The following is an 18,315-nucleotide window of genomic DNA, read 5'->3' on the forward strand; positions in this document are numbered from 1 at the left end:
GCAGTATTGCAGTAAAAGTACTGCAGTATTATGAGCGATGTAGTATGCAATATTACAGTAAAAGTAGTGGTTTGGTCCCTCTGACTGATATATTATTATATATGACATCATTAGATTATTAATAGTGAAGCATCAGTGTTAAAGCAGCATGTTACTGTTGTAGCTAGTTTACACTACTTTATATACAGTTAGCTAGTTTAGTCCAGTGGTTCCCAACCTAGGGGTGGGGCCCCTCCAAAGGGTCAGCAAATAAATGTGATTCAATTAAATTCAAATGTATTTGTGTAGCACCATCTCATACAAAACTTTACATTAAAACCAATAAACTCATTTCAGAAAATACTAAAGTTTAGTTTAATTTTGAGAGTCTAAGTTAAAGCAGGCAAACTGTTTCATCCTTTATTATACTACTGAATGTCGTATCATATTATTTAGTATTTAGTATTTAGTATTTAATTTTTTAGTATATTGTTCTTTGATGTTTTTGTGTATTAAGCTGCTGGACCCTAAATTTCCCCAAGGGGATCAATAAAGTTTACATCTATCTATCTATCTATCTATCTATCTATCTATCTATCTATCTATCTATCTATCTATCTATCTATCTATCTATCTATCTATCTATCTATCTATCTATCTATCTATCTATCTATCTATCTATCTATCTATCTATCTATCTATCGCCAGACTTTGAAAGTGCTTTTGGCACACAGAGCAGATTTCCACCTTGTGACCGGAGAGACCTGCTGCGGTTATAGACTGACAGCATGTCTGGGATGTTCTGTGGAGCCAGACCAACAAGTGCTTCGTAAACCAAAAAGGAGGATTTTGAATTTTTGGAAACAAACAGGAAGCCAGTGAAGGTTTCAGAGGACTGGAATGACGTTGTCTGATCTTTTTGTCCTGTTGGAACTTGACAGGCTGAGTTATGGATGAATTATAATCTGTGGTTTTCTTTAGAAGACCAACAAACAGATTTGCAGTAATCCAGCCTGCTCATGACAAATACATGCATGAGTTTCTGTGAGTCACATTTAGAAAGAAAGCCGCTGATACTGGAATCTTTCTGAGTTGGAAAACGTTGGTGATGCTGTAAATACAATCCTTATAGCTGGTTACATCATTCGTGGTCACACCTGGGTTTTTAATTAGTGATCTGGACTCAAGGTACTCGCTTTTATGGGCTTTAGCACCTACAACCAAAACCTCAGTTTTCTCCTTGTTCCACTGGAGGAAGTTTGCTGCCAACCAACCAAGTGATTGATTTAATGATGATTAATGGGAGAGGGAGGAAGAAAAAACAAAGTCCTGCTACACACATTTGTTGCCCTGTTTGGGACTTTTGTCTAATCTTTACTTTTTGGGTGGAATATTGGCTCATTTAACTTCTTTGGGCCTTAAATGTGATAAAGGCCTCCGACTTGGCACTGATTTTGTGTACACTGTAAAAAATATTATTGTAATTTCACAGTAAATTACTGGCTAATAATTGCAGTAAATCCACAGTGGTATACTGTTTCTACAGCAAACCAGACACAATATTACCATGAAAATACAGTATTTTAATGTAAAATTACAATAAGATACTATAATCGTTACCTGGGATTAGTGTAAATTCACAAAAATTGACAATAATATCACAGCAACGTATTGTCTTTTCATGTTAACCACAAAAATACTGTAAAGCGACAACATTTTATGGCTAAATTACTGTATGGTGCTATACCCTAATCACAGTAATTACATGTAATTACCGTTAAATTCAAATTCACTGCAGCCTACTGTAAAATTCAGAATAATTACAAGCCATACAGTGCAGAAGTGTGATTATAGTTGTTTGTTATGAGAATTTACTGGTCAAATCTTCATAAACGCATTGTACTTTATAAACTTAAGTTGTGTTTTTCATGTGAAATCTTCTTCAGAAGGGTAAATTATATATTTGAATAAATGTAGTGGAGTATTAAAGTATAAATATTGCCCTCTGAAATGTTGTAAAGTAGATGGAAATGCTCAAGAAATGTAAAAGTGTTTTGCCATTTATGTTTTTTTGAGGGGTGCATTTTGTTTAACCTTTGTGTCGTCCTCCCGGGTCAAATTGACCCCGTTTGTTTTGACTTTTCCTTCTTTCCTTCTTTCCTTCTGTCCTTCTTTTCTTCCCTCCTTCCTTTCTTCCTTCCTTTCCTACCTCCCTTTCATTCTGTCCTTCTTTCCTCCCTCCCTCCTTCTGTTTCTTTCCTCCCTCCTACCTTCCTTCCTTCCTCCCTTCCTTCCACCCTCCTTTCCTTCCTTCTTCCTCCCTTCCATCCTTCCTTCCTTCTTCCTCCCTTCCAACCTCCTTTCCTTCTTTCTTCCTCCCTCCTTTCTTTCCTTCTTCCTCCCTTCCTTCCTCCTTTCCTTCCTTCTCCCTCCCTTGTTCCCTCCTTTCCTTCCTTCTTCCTCCCTTCCATCCTTCCTTCCTTCTTCCTCCTTCCTTTCCTTCCTTCTTCTTCCCTTCCTTCCTCCTTTGCTTCCTTCTTCCTCCCTTCCTAACTTCCTTCCTTGACTCGAGGACAACAGGAAGGCTATTATTGTTGTTTTTTGTAAAATACTCACTTTAAATGTAGTGATTGGTCATGTGACGTTTATTTATCGTTATGTGTGGATACCTGTGGTACTAGGAAGGAAGGCGAGAAGGAAGGAAGAAAGGGGGATGGAGGAAGGAAAGAAGGAGGGGGGAAGGAAGGAAGGAAGGTTAAATTGTACTTAAATGCAGTTCTTGAGTAAACATACTCAATGACTTTCCACTATACATGCTGGAAGTCTATCTGGGGGGTTTACAGTAACAGCAGAGAGCTCCGGTCCAGCTGTTCCAGATGTTAGGATCAACGCATCTGACGCGAGGATTCAGCGGAGGAGTCTCGAACATTTCATTTACACGGTTCGCGTTCAATCTGCCGAGATCAGAACAGAAGTGAACGCTGAGTCCGTGGCACCAGATGGTCGTAGGAGTAGCACGTTAAAAAGATGAAACTCAAAGGTCTAAGGACAGGAGGATGATTGGAGTTCATGCTAATTACGACAAACTGCTCTCGATCGACGAATCAAGAGTAAAAATACTCCGTGCTGTCAGAGCGGCAGAGCAGAGGGGTCACGCAGATGGCTGAGCTGGAAATATAAATCCATGGAGAATTTTATGGAAAAGGAATCATCTGCCAGAGAGAGGCGGAGGAAATATTCAGATCTTTTGCTTTAATAATAGTATCAATACAATGCAGTAAAAATACTCAATTACAAGTAAAGTCCTGCAAATTAATTTAAATAAAAGTATGCAGTGTATGTGTTATTCTATAATATCAAGTATTACTGATGTATAATTGTGTAATTTTACTGTTGTATTTTGTTTAATTGGAGCCAATTTTACTATTTTATGTTCTGTTTTACTATTTCAATCTACCCCAGAGTATTACATTGTATACATGTATCCTGAGTTTTATTTATTTATTTATAATTAATAAAAAAATATTTGTTTAATCTGGCTTTTAATTTATTCTTATCTTGGCTTAATTGGTATTATTTTTAATGTTTTATTACATTTTCATTTTTGTAATTATTATTATTATTATTATTATTATTATTATTATTATTAGGTATTATTTTTTAATGTTTTATTACATTATCATGTTTTATTTATTATCATATTATTATTATTAGTGTTATTATTATTAATAATGATAAGTACACTAAATTTAATATGTAAAATGTTATTGGAGTAAGTACAAAATTGCCCTCTGAACTGTAGTGGAGTGGAAGTATATAGGTGCAGAAAATGGTATCACTCAAAAATGTACTTAAGTAGACTAGTTAAGTTTTATCTTAATGAACAATTTTGAGAATTTTTAATAATTTCAGTCATTTTACGAACAAACAACAAATAAAAGGAGACATCAGCTCGGGTTTTAGGAAACTTTAATGGAACATTTTTTTTATTATTTTGTGTCATTTTATAGACTAAATGATTAATCGATAATAAAATGATCATTAGTTTCAGTCCTATACTTGAGTAAATGAACCTTATACATTGATGGAAGGGTGAAAATTAGGATTTGTACGGTTTGTAGTAACTCGAAAGCAAACGTTGTCATGTGCTCTGATGATGACAGTCATGTGTGTGGCGATTCCCAGCAGCTTCTTGTATCTACAGTGTGGCCGTCATGATGAGTGTGTGTTAGGTCAGGAAACAGCGGTTTATGTTTGCTTGAGCAATAAAAAGGGTGGAGGACCTCACTCACTCCCTCACTCCCTCACTCCCTCACTCCCTCACTCACTCACTCACTCGCTCACACACTCAGTCATCCTGCGTCTGAGTGTTATTCTGGGTCAGCCATTTCCCAGGAATGCTGTGGCTCTTGCCAAAGAGGAGTCACTACAATGGAATGCACACATATCACTGCAGAAACACAAGGATGACTTAAAAAGGCCTGAAAGTGAGGAGACAGGGACTGTGTTACCGTGTGTGTCTCTCTGGTGTGTAACTGTGGCAAAGCAACACACACACGCATAGTCTCCTCTCTGCAGCACTTTGAGGCATGAATATTCAAATATAACACCTACACATATGATATAGGTGCGTGCAATATGGTTAACCATCTGTCTTGATTCTACATAACATTCCCATGTGCATAATAAATCGGATGAGAAGAACATTTCTAGTGATTTCTTTCCTTGCCCTTTTCTTTAACCCCCCTGTTGTCCTCGAGTCAAGGAAGGAAAGGAGGAAGAAGGACGGAAGGGAGGGAGGAGGGAAGGATGGAAGGGAGGGAGGAAGGAAGGATGGAAGGGAGGAAGAAGGAAGGAAAGGAGGAAGGAAGGGAGGACGAAGGAAGGAAAGGAGGGAGGAAGGAAGGAAGGATGGAAGATAGGAAGGAAAGGAGGTAGGAAGGAAGGGAGGAAGGAAATGAGGGAGGAAGGAAGAAAGGAAGAAGGAAGGAAGAAAAGTAGGGAGGAAGGAGGGAAGGAAGGAAGGAAAGAAAGAAGGAAGGAAGGACGGAGGAAAGAAGGAAGGAAAGAAGGTAGGAGGGAGGGAGAAAAGAAGGAAGGAGGGAGGAAGGGAGGAAGGAAGGAAAGAAGGAAAGGAGGAAGGAAAGAAGGAAGGAAGAAAGGGGGATGGAGGAAGGAAAGAAGGAAGGGAGGAAAGAGAGAGGAAGGAAAGAAAGAGAGAAGGACAGACGGAAGGAAGGAAGGAAGGAAGGAAAGAAGGAACAGTCAAAACAGACGGGGTCAATTTATGGAAGTAGTAGGTAATGGGTTTACTGTGTTATATTTATTATAGATATAGATATATATATATATATATATATATATATATATATATATATATATATAGAGTGCTTCCTCTTGGAGTATTACATGTTTTATTGAGTAACAAAAACAAACCCTTTATATCAAAGTGAAAACAGATCTAATTAATTAATTATGTAGATTACTGTTCACCACCTGTTCTACTTGTAAAATTTAGATTTAAAAAAGCAATTATAGTTGTGAAATAAATGTAGTGGAGTGGAAGTACAAATTAGCATAAATTGTAAATACTCTTACAGTCGATGATTTTCTACATTTTTCTTATAGTCGACAAATCTCATGTGCAGAGCCAAACTAACAACTAATTAAAGCCTTAACCCTCCTGTCGTCCTCCCGGGTCAAATTGACCCCGTCTGTTTTGACTGTTCCTTCTTTCGTCCCTTCCTTCCTTCCATCTGTCCTTCCTTCCTCCCTCCCTCCTTCTCTCTGTCTTTCCTTCCTCTCTCTTTCCTCCCTTCCTTCTTTCCTTCCTCCATCCCTCTTTCCTCCTTCCTTCTGTCCTTCTTGCCTTCCCTCCTTGCTTCCTTCCTTCCTTTCTACCTTTCCTTCCTTCCTCCCTCCCTCCTTCTCTCTTTCTTTCCTCCCCCCTACCTTCCTCCCTTCCTTCTTTCCTTCCATCCTCCCTTCCTCTTTTCCTTTCCCTTCCTCTCCTTCCTTCTTTCCTCCCTCCCTTCCTTCTTTCCTCTGTCCTTCCTTCCTTCCTTTCCTTCCTCGCTTCCTTCTTTCCTTTCCTTTCCTCCCTTCCTTCCTCCCTCCTGTCCTTCCTTTCTTCCTTCCCTCCTTCCTTCCTCCCTCCTTTCCTTCCTTCTTCCTCCCTTCCTTGACTCGAGGACAACAGGAGGGTTAAATATTTAATCCTGCTGGGCTGTAGACCTCTGTTGTTGCCCAAAAACTACTAAACCTGCACTTAGTGACTTGTTCCTTCATTGTGAACAATTTGGTCATGTTGGTTTGTTTAGAAGCGGCTCCAAAGACTAATTACAGATCACATTTTCAGTCTCCGGAGAGCAGTTCTGTGTGAGGTTAGTGCTACATATCACAGCCTCTTGACTTTGTACTGAAGCTCTTTGAGAAGTTTACACTGTAGTGCAAAGTACATGCTCAGTATCATCTGCCTTATACAGAACTTCTCTCCAGAGACTGAACACATGATCGCTGTTATTAGTCTTTTGGAGCCGTTTCTAAGCAAAATAACACAACCAATGAAGGAACATGTCACCCAGTGCATGTTTTTAATAGTTTTGGGCAACAACAGAGGAATAACACATATCAGACTTTGACTATACACACATAAGCAGATGAATTCATTATTGGTTTGACTCCAAACACAAGATCTGTTGCCAATAAGAAAGACTCATCCTTTAATATGTGTTTGCAGAATTTGTATTATTTTGGTATTATTTTTAATGTTTCATTACATTATCATTTATTTATAATAATAATAATAATAATAATAATAATTGGTATTATTTGTAATGTTTTATTACATTATCATTTATTATAATGTATATGTCTGTGTGGGAGACAACAATAATAATAATAATAATAATAATAATAATAATAATAATTAAAAAAAAAAAAACAATAATAATAATAATAATAATAATAATAACAACAATGTAAAATTTTAATCTGTAAGTAAATCTGTTAAATAATGTTAAAAAATGGAGGTTTAAGGGCATCTTGACCATTTAATGTGCAGTTGTTTCCAACTCATTCACGTGGATTTACACATCAATTATTTTTATTTATCTACCACATGATGAAAGTTAAAATATCTGCTGTGAATTATTATTTTCTCTGACCTGTATGCACATAACTCTTCTTTTCAGGAGCTCATTATATACACTTTAAACAATATATACATTTAGAAAAAAGCATAGAAACTCAGCCTTAACATTTCCCCCCCCAACAATATCTTTATTATTTACTTCATAACAGTTTAACACACATAACCACAAGAACATAATACTCCCACACACACCCATGCAGAACATATCTGTCTCCCCCCCACCCACCTATAAACAAGATATAAAGATTAAACAAAGTGCAAAAAACCCCAGAGGAACAAAGTAAATGAGAGAAAGGAAAAACTTAAATGCATACACACATACATAACTACATATACGCTGCGTTGAGGACAATATTAGGTTGAATTGGTATCAGCTTCATCCCTTAATCAGGTAAAATAAGTAAAATGCCTGTGGATTATGGATGTGTGGAGTCTGTTAAATAGCTCAAATCAGCTCAATCTCAACCAGCTACAGGTGCATTACATTTTAATGCATCAATACACAATAATTCACATTAAAGATATTAAACACGGAGCCATCAAAGTCTCTCTCAAATGATGAGTTTGAGCTTTAACCTGAGCACACAAGATAAAAAAAGATTTTAAAAATGTGTAATCTTTTAGGACTTTCTGGATTAATTTAACACTCTTAAGAGAGAGAGGCAATTCTGCATTATAAATACTCTACGTTTGACACTTTTAAGGACGCCTCCAGATATATTTTAAGACATTTTTTTTTTTTAAATGGGCTGCTTGGATTAATAATATGGCTTTTTCCATAAAAACTGCATATGTTCGTCTTTTATCTTCCTCCACTACCTCCGTTGAAAACACAGCAGATACAGTATGAGCCCCACGTTATTAAATCTGTGAGTGCAGTCAGCTTTGCTTTGCTTTCTTTTTACTCCCACTACTCCTCACTTGTTCCCTCTTTGTCTCCTTAAAACCCTCCCCGTCTCCTTGCTTTTCTTTTCTCTTTCTCTCTCACTCTTTCTCTCTATCTCTCTCTCTCTCTTTTCCTTCCTGGAGGTCAGATTGTTGCAGCAGTGATGGTTGTTCAGCCTCTTGAGTCAAAGCAGGGTCAACATTTCACCGGCATGCACCACCCTCCTCTCAGGTTTTATGTGTAGTTATGTGGCGGAGGAGTCAGTTACTCCATCCTGTGACATTGTGAAATGACTGCAGTACGTAGGAATTGTGTGTACTGGTGTGTGTGTGTGTGTATCTGTGTGTGTGTGTGTGATTGTACTATGCGGCAGGTCGTGGGGGAGGAAGCAGCAAGACAGCAGCAGCAGCAGCAGTGTGTGTGGAGTGGAGAGGTGGTGGTGGTGGTGGTGCTGGGAAGGAGGGAGGGAGGAAGAGGAGGAGGGAGGAGGAGGAGGAGGAGGGGGGGTGATATGGATAGTGTAGAGAAAAATGAAGAAATGGGAAATCTCGGCACCTGTTTCCAGGGCAACAGAGGTCTGAAAAACACAGGCAGGTTGGACTTTTTATTCTCCATGCTGCACTGCCCCTCTGGCAAGATACTGCAGACACCTCTAATGACTCCAAAAAACACTCGGCTTGTCCTGCTGCTCTAAAACACTACCTGGCTTCAAGTGACACAGACACTGACATTACCTCTGTGTGTGTGTGTGCATGCATATGTGTGTGCGTGTGTGATTTTTTTGTGGGTGGGCGGCACCAACATACATGTGTAAGTGTTGCAGGCGACATGTGCTTCCATGCATAAAGGCTTTTTATGAGAGGAAATCACAGACCCATATGTATGCATGCACGGATCATACGTGATCTTTCACAGGTGACGTCATTCCAGATGCCCCCCCCCAGACACACACACACACACACACACACACACACACACACACACACACACACACACACACACACACACACACACTCAGATCTCTCTCTCTCTCTCTCTCTCCTCCACTTATTCTAAAATGATCTGCTGCTCTGGTCTGCAGTCAGTCAGCCGCCTGACTTGTAGGAGGAGGGACAGGAAAATGCCTTTCTCTCTGTGTGGGAGACATTAGCCCTGTGATCTCATGAATATATTATTATAGAGAGGGTCATATTGTGCAATGAGGAAGGTGTACTGAGCGTTGCCAGGTCATGTATGCATGTATGAAAAAAACAACAACACAAAAACAGCCTGCAACAGTGTTTGGCTGGTAGTTTTAGTCAAGCTTGCTCATAGTTATATTATTAGTTTAACATTTGAGTTGGTTTTATAATTATATTAAAGTGTCAGATAGTGTATTTAACTCCTTTTTTTTAGTGCTGCTGCTGCTGTGTGAAGAGGAAAACAACAGGAGGAGAACATGTTAGTGAGACATAGTGTGCATTAAGTAACACAGCTCGACTACACGGCTATCAAGCAGCCTCGTCTTGTCTTGGTGGAGGAGGAGGAGGTGGTGGAGGTGGTTGTGGTTGCTAATAGCTTGCCTGACTGCGACACTGGCGAGCTAAATGTGGCTAAAGCTCACATAACTGTCTGCAACAATCAAGCAGCTTCTCCCGTCGTCGTCTGGACAGCTGGAGCCTGGAGCACCGAGAGAGAGAGAGAGACAGAGAGAGAGAGAGAGGGGAGAAAAGAGAGGAGAGTAAAGGTAAGGTGGAGAGAGGAGAAGAGCTGGTTGGAAAAGCTTGAACCGGTGTTTTTGGGTGTTTTTTTTTTACCCTCCTTGTTACCGTGTTTATAGTATACTCAGTGTAATGTTGCAGCTAAGTTAGCCTCGGTGGCTAACAGTGCTCAAGCCTCAGCGTTGTGTTAAAGAGCCTCCACACTGCTCCACTGGATATATATCATAATACACTTTAAAAACGCTGCAAAGGTTAGCGACACACTTAATGCACGTTATTCCTCAATATCGTATTATTAATATGCAACTAATGTATGCGTTTAAATCGTTTAACAGCAGCCATTTAACTATCATATTATCTGCGTTTATGATATAAAAAGAAATAAGGGAGAGAGAAGCAGCTCAGACAGGTAGGTGGAAGAAAACTATTCTTATATTTTACTTTATTATTAACACACACACGTACATACACACTCACACACATGTATATACACACACACACACACACACACACACACACACACACACACACACACACACACACACACACACACACTGAGAGAAAGATAGAGAGAGAGAAAAGAGGATGGACTCCTCCACAGCTTTGCTGAAATGCTTTGTTCTGCTCTGCTGCATGTTTTTGTTTTGCTGCAAGATAGTGTGCAGATATTTTTTTGTCCATGCTATAAGTATTGCATGTAAAAAAATATGTTTAAAAGATCACTGTATTATCATGCAAATCCTACCATTAGTAGCTGAACTATAGGTATGTGATTGCCTGTGTCTGTGTGTGTGTTGCAGCTTTGTTGGAGTCTGCAGAAATAATATAAAAAAATCTGCTGAAACTTTGCAAGGAAAAATAGTTTAAATGCAGATCTAATGTAGTATTTATAATATTTTGTCCACCCCATTAATTTACACAAGGGGGGTAAAATATTAGGAACACTTTTCAATATAATGTTTTGTGTTGTTGTTGCAAGATAGTGTGCAGATATTTTTCCCATGCTGCAGTTTTTGCATGTAGAAAATATGTTTAAAAAAATAGTTTCGTGCAAATCCAACTATTAATAGCTGAACTATAGTAAGATGATTGCCTGTGTATGTGTGTGTTGCAGTTTTGTTGGATTCTGCATAAGAAATAATATCAATCTGCTAAAACTTTGCAAGGAAACAGAGTTTAAATGCATATCTATGTCTCTTAGATTGATATTTTTGTAAATTCATGACCTCCTCCTGATGAAATTGATTGCTAGAGTGCAAGAACTTTTTGTTTTGTTTTAAATAGATGGAGAATTTTTTATTAGGTACTCCTGTGCATTGTAATGCAATCCAATACAACAGCTCTACCTTAAGTTATATCTTTAAAAAAAGCTTATACATGTTCCAGTTTTTGTTAATATTGTCAGAAAAGTTGAGAATTCACCCCAATGTTTATTATTGAGGTTGTAGTGGGTGCTGGTGGTGTATTAGGGTGCATTATATTGAATGGTGTTCCTAATATTGTGTCCACCCCATTAACTTACACAAGAGGGGTAAAATATAAGGAGCACTTTTCAATATAATGTTTTGTGTTGTTGCTGCAAGATAGTGTGCACACATTTTTCCATGCTGCGATTATTCCAGGTAAAAAAAATACAATAAATCACGATATGATCAAGATTATATCCTGCAAATCCTACATTTAGTAGGTACACCTGTGCATCTAATGCAATCCAATACAACAGCTTTGCCTTAAGCTATACCTTAAAAAAGCTTATACATGTTCAGTATATAGAGAGCTGTTGTATTGGGTTGCATTAGATTGCACAGGTGTATCTAATAAAGTAGCCGCTGAGTGTTTAATATCAGGTATACTGGGCATCTTTTCCACAATCACTACTAACAAACACCATCAGAGCTGAAACTGACAGGGAGGACGAAGGTGAACATTACAATTAAACACCTGTAAGTTGCTTAAGTGGGTATATGGCTTCTGTTATATGCATATTGTTCCTTCTACCTGTGGCGCTTATTTATCCATTTAAATCGTTTCTGGATGGGTTGCAGAGTCTTAAGAGACGTCTGCCTTCTCTACAATAAAACTGGATGGCACTTCGTTTGTGGTGCCTAAAGTGGGCAGTTGTGGCCTAAAGGTTAGAGAGGCAAGCTTGTGACCGGAGGGTTATTGGACCAAATACCTCAATATCGATATTGCATCAGTATTGTAGGGATGACTATCGGTGCTTTCACAAAATATTTACACAATGAGATGTTTGATGAATATGTGGATATAATGACAAAGTGGGTAAAAGGTAAATAATAGAACAGCTCGAACAGTTTTGTAAGAAATACATAAAATTACATAATGTTATTGTAATGCCGCCTTTAAAACCAAGAATATACAACACTTATGCCATATCACCAAAATCCAAATTCTAACACGATATCCAGTCTCATATCACAATATTGATATAATATTGATTTATTGCCCAGCCATACGGACCGGCAGCTAAAAGTGAAGAAGCAGCACTTGTCCCTCCCTCATTACCAGCCACTGAGGTGCCATTGAGCAAGGCACATAAACCCCCAACTGCTCCAGTGGAGCTGCACCAGTTACCAGCAGATCAGACTGTGGTTGTAATGGGAAGCTTCCAGGTGTAAATGGGATCAGGGCTAACCCTAACCCTCTCAGTGAATTTCCTCTGAACTACTCAAGATAATCATGTAGTTTCATGTAGGAACTGTTTTAATTTCTACTAAACTACACCTGCCAACCATCTCACCATGCAGAAGAAAACTTTTAATTCAAGGGCCACATAAATCCCAATTAGATCTCAAGTGACCAGTAAAACCATTGCATTGTAACCCATTACTAATAATACATAGGGTATAATATATATAATACAACTTTACTATAATAAACCTCCAGAAAAAGATAAGTAGTCCCAACCATGCATAACATTTTAGCAGCTATAGTGTCAAGTGTCAATTGTATGTTTATCACTGTAAGAGATACTGATGAACATGTCCAAACCCATCAAGGCAAATGTATCCTTCAAATCTGAATCAATTATCTCAAGCTGGAGGCCTCGACTGTGAATGATGAGTGTGTTTTATTGAAAAAAATGGAATTACTTTCATACTTTGCAAAGTTATCCAGTGGGCAGGATTGGACCCCTTAGTGGGCCATATGTTTGACACCCCCTATCGATATCGTGATATTTTATAGATATAGTCTTAGATTTTCAATATCGCGATATGGGCAGAATCAAATATCCCAATAAGTTTGACCAAATACCTCAATCAATATTTTGACAATGTTGCAGGGATGACTATCAGTGCTTTTTGATAAATAATCATCAGTAATGTGGATATAATGACTAAGTGGATAAATACAGATAATAGAACATTCTGTCAAAATATTGATATCGAGGTATTTGGTCAAAAAATATTGTGATATTTGATTCTGAAGTGTCCCTTTTTTAAATATAGAAAGTCCTCTTCAGAGTAGTCAAACATTCTGTCTCTTTTGGACCAGTAGAAAGCTTCTTCTTCCTCCTCTAAAAACAGTGATATTCACAGTAATGATGGTAGTAGAAATAGTCTGCAGTATATTATCAGCATGGTGTCATAAAAAAACGAATAAAAAAAAGATTTGCATGCTTTGAAATATCAGATTATGAGAGAAATGATGACATCTTCAGCGACTACATTCCTTATGCAGGTAGAGTTGGTTGATTTTAACATGCTTGGTTAGTTGCATTGCAGTGTTTTTGTCTTCTTCTTCTTCTTTTTTAAATTTAAGGTTAGTCAGTATCTGTTTTTCCCTTTGGCCCTGACCTCCTGAATGTATCATGGGTACAATAACATGTTGTCTTGGCTCGTGGCCAGGCTGAGTTAGTGTTTATATGAGGAGACAGAGAGCAGTCTTAGAATAAAGAAGGTGGTAAAAGTTAAAAGTTCATTTAATGCTTCCACAGCAGAGTGAAAGTGTCTCGGCTTGTTTTTGGACACTTTTTAAAAAGCTATTAGGTTCGATTTCAAGACATTTTTTATAGATCAGGCGAAAACCGATACTCAGGATTACTTTCATTATCAGTAATCAGCTGATTGTTCTATTGCTTTGAGTCTCAGGCGATGTCTTCAGAAGTTTTAATGTGTCTGACCAACAGTTAAAAACTCCACATGTTCAATTCACAGTGACGTAAAAAAGACAATTCTCACATCCGAGAAGCTGAAACATGCTGGATTATTTTCCTTAAAACAAAAGTTGTTGTTGTCTTCCTGCAACTTCTTCCAGTTTGACTGTTTATAAAGCATAAAATATCAATTCTGTGTCATATTTTAGGAAATCAGGGTCACAATAGGCCTCATTTAAATGAAATTATACCTAATTTTTTGGTTAAAATTAAGCATATATTATGAATTATTTTATATACAAGATCAGAGGATTATCACAGACTGGTATATGTAAAGGTTTAGTCATAATACTGATCAGATTTTTTAATGGCGGTATATAATTACACCCTATTGTCAAAATTGACCAGACAACAACAGGTGGGTTAAATGATTAATTCTCTGATGATCCACTAATACATTACAGCTCCATATCAAACATATAGAGGTATATATAGGGTAAATTATGTTATGTTTTTGTGTCCATGTGGTTTAGTCAAATTTAAAGGGGTTAAAATGTGAAAATAAACGAATGAATAACTTGCACACATTCTTTTTTTGTGGACCCAGCATCAAATTTCTGCTTTTAATCCATTTTGAGAGAATATATTAGAGGATTATGGCAAAAATGTCTAAGTGGTGTAACCATAAAAACTTTGTACCAAATAATTCAACTTGCTTAAAAACAGTAAATTCTCAATAAAACACCATATCAACTATTTTGGCATGATCTTACATTATAACTTTTTTAATTAAATAAAGGTAATGAAATACAATTGTTCTAAATATTACATTTAATCTTGGGAATCATGGAGATCAGGAACCATTTACATGTTTTAAAATGAAGTCATTATTAGTATAAGTCCACTTAAATACACTGTAGGTGGATAAAATATGTAATATTTATCATTCTTTTGTGGTTACTTCTTTCTTTCCTTTTTTTTCTTTCTTTCTTTCTTTCTTTCTTTCTTCTTTCCTTCTTCATCCTCTTCCTCCTTTATTTTTAGTTTTCTCCTACTTCTTGTTCATTCTTTCTTTCTCTTTCTTTCCTTCTTCTCTTCCTTCTTTCTTTCTTTCTTTCTTTCTCCTCTTCCTCCTTTCTTTCTTTCCTTCTTCATCCTCTTCCTCCTTTCTTTCTTTCTTTTCCTTTCTTTCTTTCTCCATCTTCATGTTCGTTCTTTCTTTCTTTCTTTCCTCCTTTCTTTCTTTCTCTTCCTTGATTATCTTTCTTTCTTCCTCCAACTTCATGTTCTTTCTTTCTTTCTTTCTTTCTTTCTTAGGTGGATAAAATATGTAATATGTATCATTCTTTTGTGGTTACACCATTTGACATTTTCAGGAGCATTCAGTCTTACTTTTGGTAAAAAATGGTGCAAATGTCATTTCAAATTATATAAAACCAACAAAAATACAAAATGTACATTTTAACAAACCTGATGCTGCTTTTAAAACTATTTGTCACTGACCCATAAAATATTATTTGAATAAAATAAAAGATTTTATGTTGATTTCTGGCTTTCAGACGCCTCTTATCGATGCTGTGAGCTGAATGAAATGTGAGGTTAATATAAATGTGAGCTGGCTTCGTTCTGTGTCTCGATCACACTAATCGAGCACCTGTAGCGCCACACGCTTCATGCCAGCACTCGTTTAGTGTAATCGCTCCCTTTAGACCCTTTTTTTTTTTTTTTATCAGACTGACTTCACAGTTTCAGGTGTGAGACAGTCTTGTGTTCCTCGCTGTAATATTACCTTTCCTCTTCCTTTTTCCTCTCTGACATTCGCCTGCTTGCTGCTCTTTTGTATTTAAGAGGCTATTGGTAATCTCTGATCCAATTCAGACTTTTAATTAGAGGTTTAATAAAGAAAGGTGCGGCGCAGGTCAGCTTGTGTTAAAGCAGCAGCCAGAAAGAGTTTGTCAGGCGAGCGACGGCGGCCTTCCTCAATCATTTATTTATTCAGAAAAACACTTTTTAATTCATTTTCCAGACAAATATTGTGAATAGATGTCAGCAGTTAAGCACTTTACTAACATTTACTTTGTGTTTTATTGAAAGTTCTGTGTCAAATAAGTTGAGTCTGTATTTAAGTATATAACAGGACTGAATTTATAATGATTATTTTTTTGATTAACAGACTATTTGGTGTTTAAAAATCAGAGAAATTAGTGGAAAATAACCTCTAAGACTTCCTCAAATCCAACAGTTTAAACCCAAATATTTTCATTTTTCTATCACATAAGACAAATAAGTCGCGTCAGTATTAAACAATCAATATCAGGGCTCTAACTAATCATTACATTCTTCATTAACAGACTGTTTTAGTGTGTAAAAATGTGTGAAATTGGTGGAAAATGACCATCACAACTTCCTTAAAGTCCTTGGTTATATCTTCAATTGTTAAACAGTTTAAACTGAAATATATTAATTCTTATATCACATAAGACCAGGCGGGGAGTTCCGGTCCTCTGAAATGATGCCAACGCGGAAGTAACTTAAAACTGCATTCTATCAAAAGGCCACCAGGGGGCGACCGTTTTGGTGTCAAATTGAATATTTCGGGGGTTTTTTAGACCGTTGGTTAAACAAGAATAATGTAATATTTAATTTACTAAATGATTAACAGTAAAAACAACAGGCAGATTAATCAGTAGTGACGATAGTGATGAGTACCACACCCTTCTTACTCAGCAAACACAGAACTTTAGCACATTTCTTTTTTTGACCTAAATGATTGTATTTAAGATAACAGTGTGTTTCCTCAACGGCTCTTACAGTTTCCTCCTGTTTGAATCTGATAAGATGATGCACAAAGACACATTTGTATTTTCCAGCAGTAACGAGTTGGATTACATTGTTCTCAGATACGAGCCGATGCAGAGTCAGACGTCACTGTTGTTGTCAGAGTATTGATAAAAGACGCATTCAGGAATCAGCTGCTGAAAGATTAATCCATCACCAGGAAATTAATCTGCAGCTACTTTTTGAAAGTCAAATAAGCATTGTAGTCTTTTATTTTTAAGCAGAAATCTGGTGTGAGAATTTGAAGCTTTTCTACCTAATAATAATAATAATAATAATAATAATAGATAGATAGATAGATATATACTTTATTTGTCTTGGACTCCAAAGTGCTGAGACAATCTGCCGCCATAGTTAGAAAAGAAAAGTATAAAAAAACTAAAGTTGCACATTTGCACAACATTAATACAATATAAATAACAGAATTGCACATTTGCCCGACAAATACATAAACAAGTACATAGATAGATAGGCAAGAAAAAGTTGCACATTTGCACAACAATAAATAATACAAAGCAACCTATTAAAATAAACTGAATATCTTTGGATTTTGAACTATTTGTGAGATTTGTGGATGTTTCTTTTAACCCTCCTGTTGTTCTCCTGGGTCAATTTTGACAGGCGATAACTCAAAAATGAGGTATAGTTTCATTTAAATGAGGCCTTGACCATAATTACCAGTTGAAGTTGGCTATAATGGTCTAACACATAAAACATGTATACCAGTCTGTGATGATCCATCAACATATTTAGTTATATATGTAGTATTTAGTTAAATTAATTCATAATTTCTGCTTAATTTTAACTAAAAAATGAGGTATAGTTTCATTTAAATGAGGCCTATTGACCGTACTTTCTATAAATATGTATAAAACCTGTGGTAATAAGTTGGAATGAAGTTGGCTATAATGGTTTAACACAGTATGATTGATAATTTAAACCTTATACTTTATAAACAGTCAAACCAGACCGGGTCAATATAGACTGGAGAGGACAAACATTGCTGGAGGACAACAGGAGGGTTAAACATTATGTTAGTTTTAATGGTTTTAATGGTACATCCCCAAAAAGTTGTCTCTAAGAAATTAACCATCCTGTTGTCCTCAAGTCAATTTTGACAGGCGATAACTCAAAAATGAGGTATAGTTTCATTTAAATGAGGCCTATTGACCATAAATACCAAAAAAATATGTATAAAATCTGTGGTATAAATTAGAATGAAGTTGGCTAAAAAGGTCTAACACAGAATTAGGTGATAATTTATATCAGTCTGTGATGATCCATCGACATATTTAGTTATATATGTAGTATGTAGTTAAATTAATTCATAGTTTCTGCTTAATTTCAACTCAAAAATTAGGTATAGTTTCATTTAAATGAGGCCTATTGACCCTAATTTCTATAAATATGTGTAAAACCTGTGGTAATAAGTTGGAATGAAGTTGGCTATAATGGTTTAACACAGTATGATTGATAATTTATACCTTAGGTGTGATTATTTACCGCCATAAATAAATCTGAAATGGTTTCAAAACTGCATAATGACTAAACTTTGACATACACCAGTCTGTCATACTCCTCTGATCTTAAATGTAGTTAAAATAATTAATAACGTCTGCTTAATTTTAACTCAAAAATGAGA

General features: G+C 36.6%; 1 protein-coding gene across 2 annotated transcripts in view; it reads left to right on the forward strand.

The window, feature by feature from the left end:
* The first annotated feature begins 9,245 nt into the window (after positions 1 to 9,245).
* The window catches only part of zmiz2 (zinc finger, MIZ-type containing 2), a 50,587-nt gene continuing 41,517 nt past the window's right edge, over positions 9,246 to 18,315 (forward strand). Inside the window, exon 1 of one of the 2 annotated variants that reach the window (XM_062434509.1) lies at positions 9,246 to 9,749. The gene's annotated coding sequence lies outside the window, so the exon portion shown is untranslated. The remainder of the gene's footprint in view (positions 9,750 to 18,315) is intronic. The other variant, XM_062434508.1, reaches the window with a different exon arrangement.

Source organism: Scomber scombrus, chromosome 15 (assembly GCF_963691925.1).
Source record: "Scomber scombrus chromosome 15, fScoSco1.1, whole genome shotgun sequence".
In the NCBI taxonomy this organism is placed as follows: Eukaryota; Metazoa; Chordata; class Actinopteri; order Scombriformes; family Scombridae; genus Scomber; species Scomber scombrus.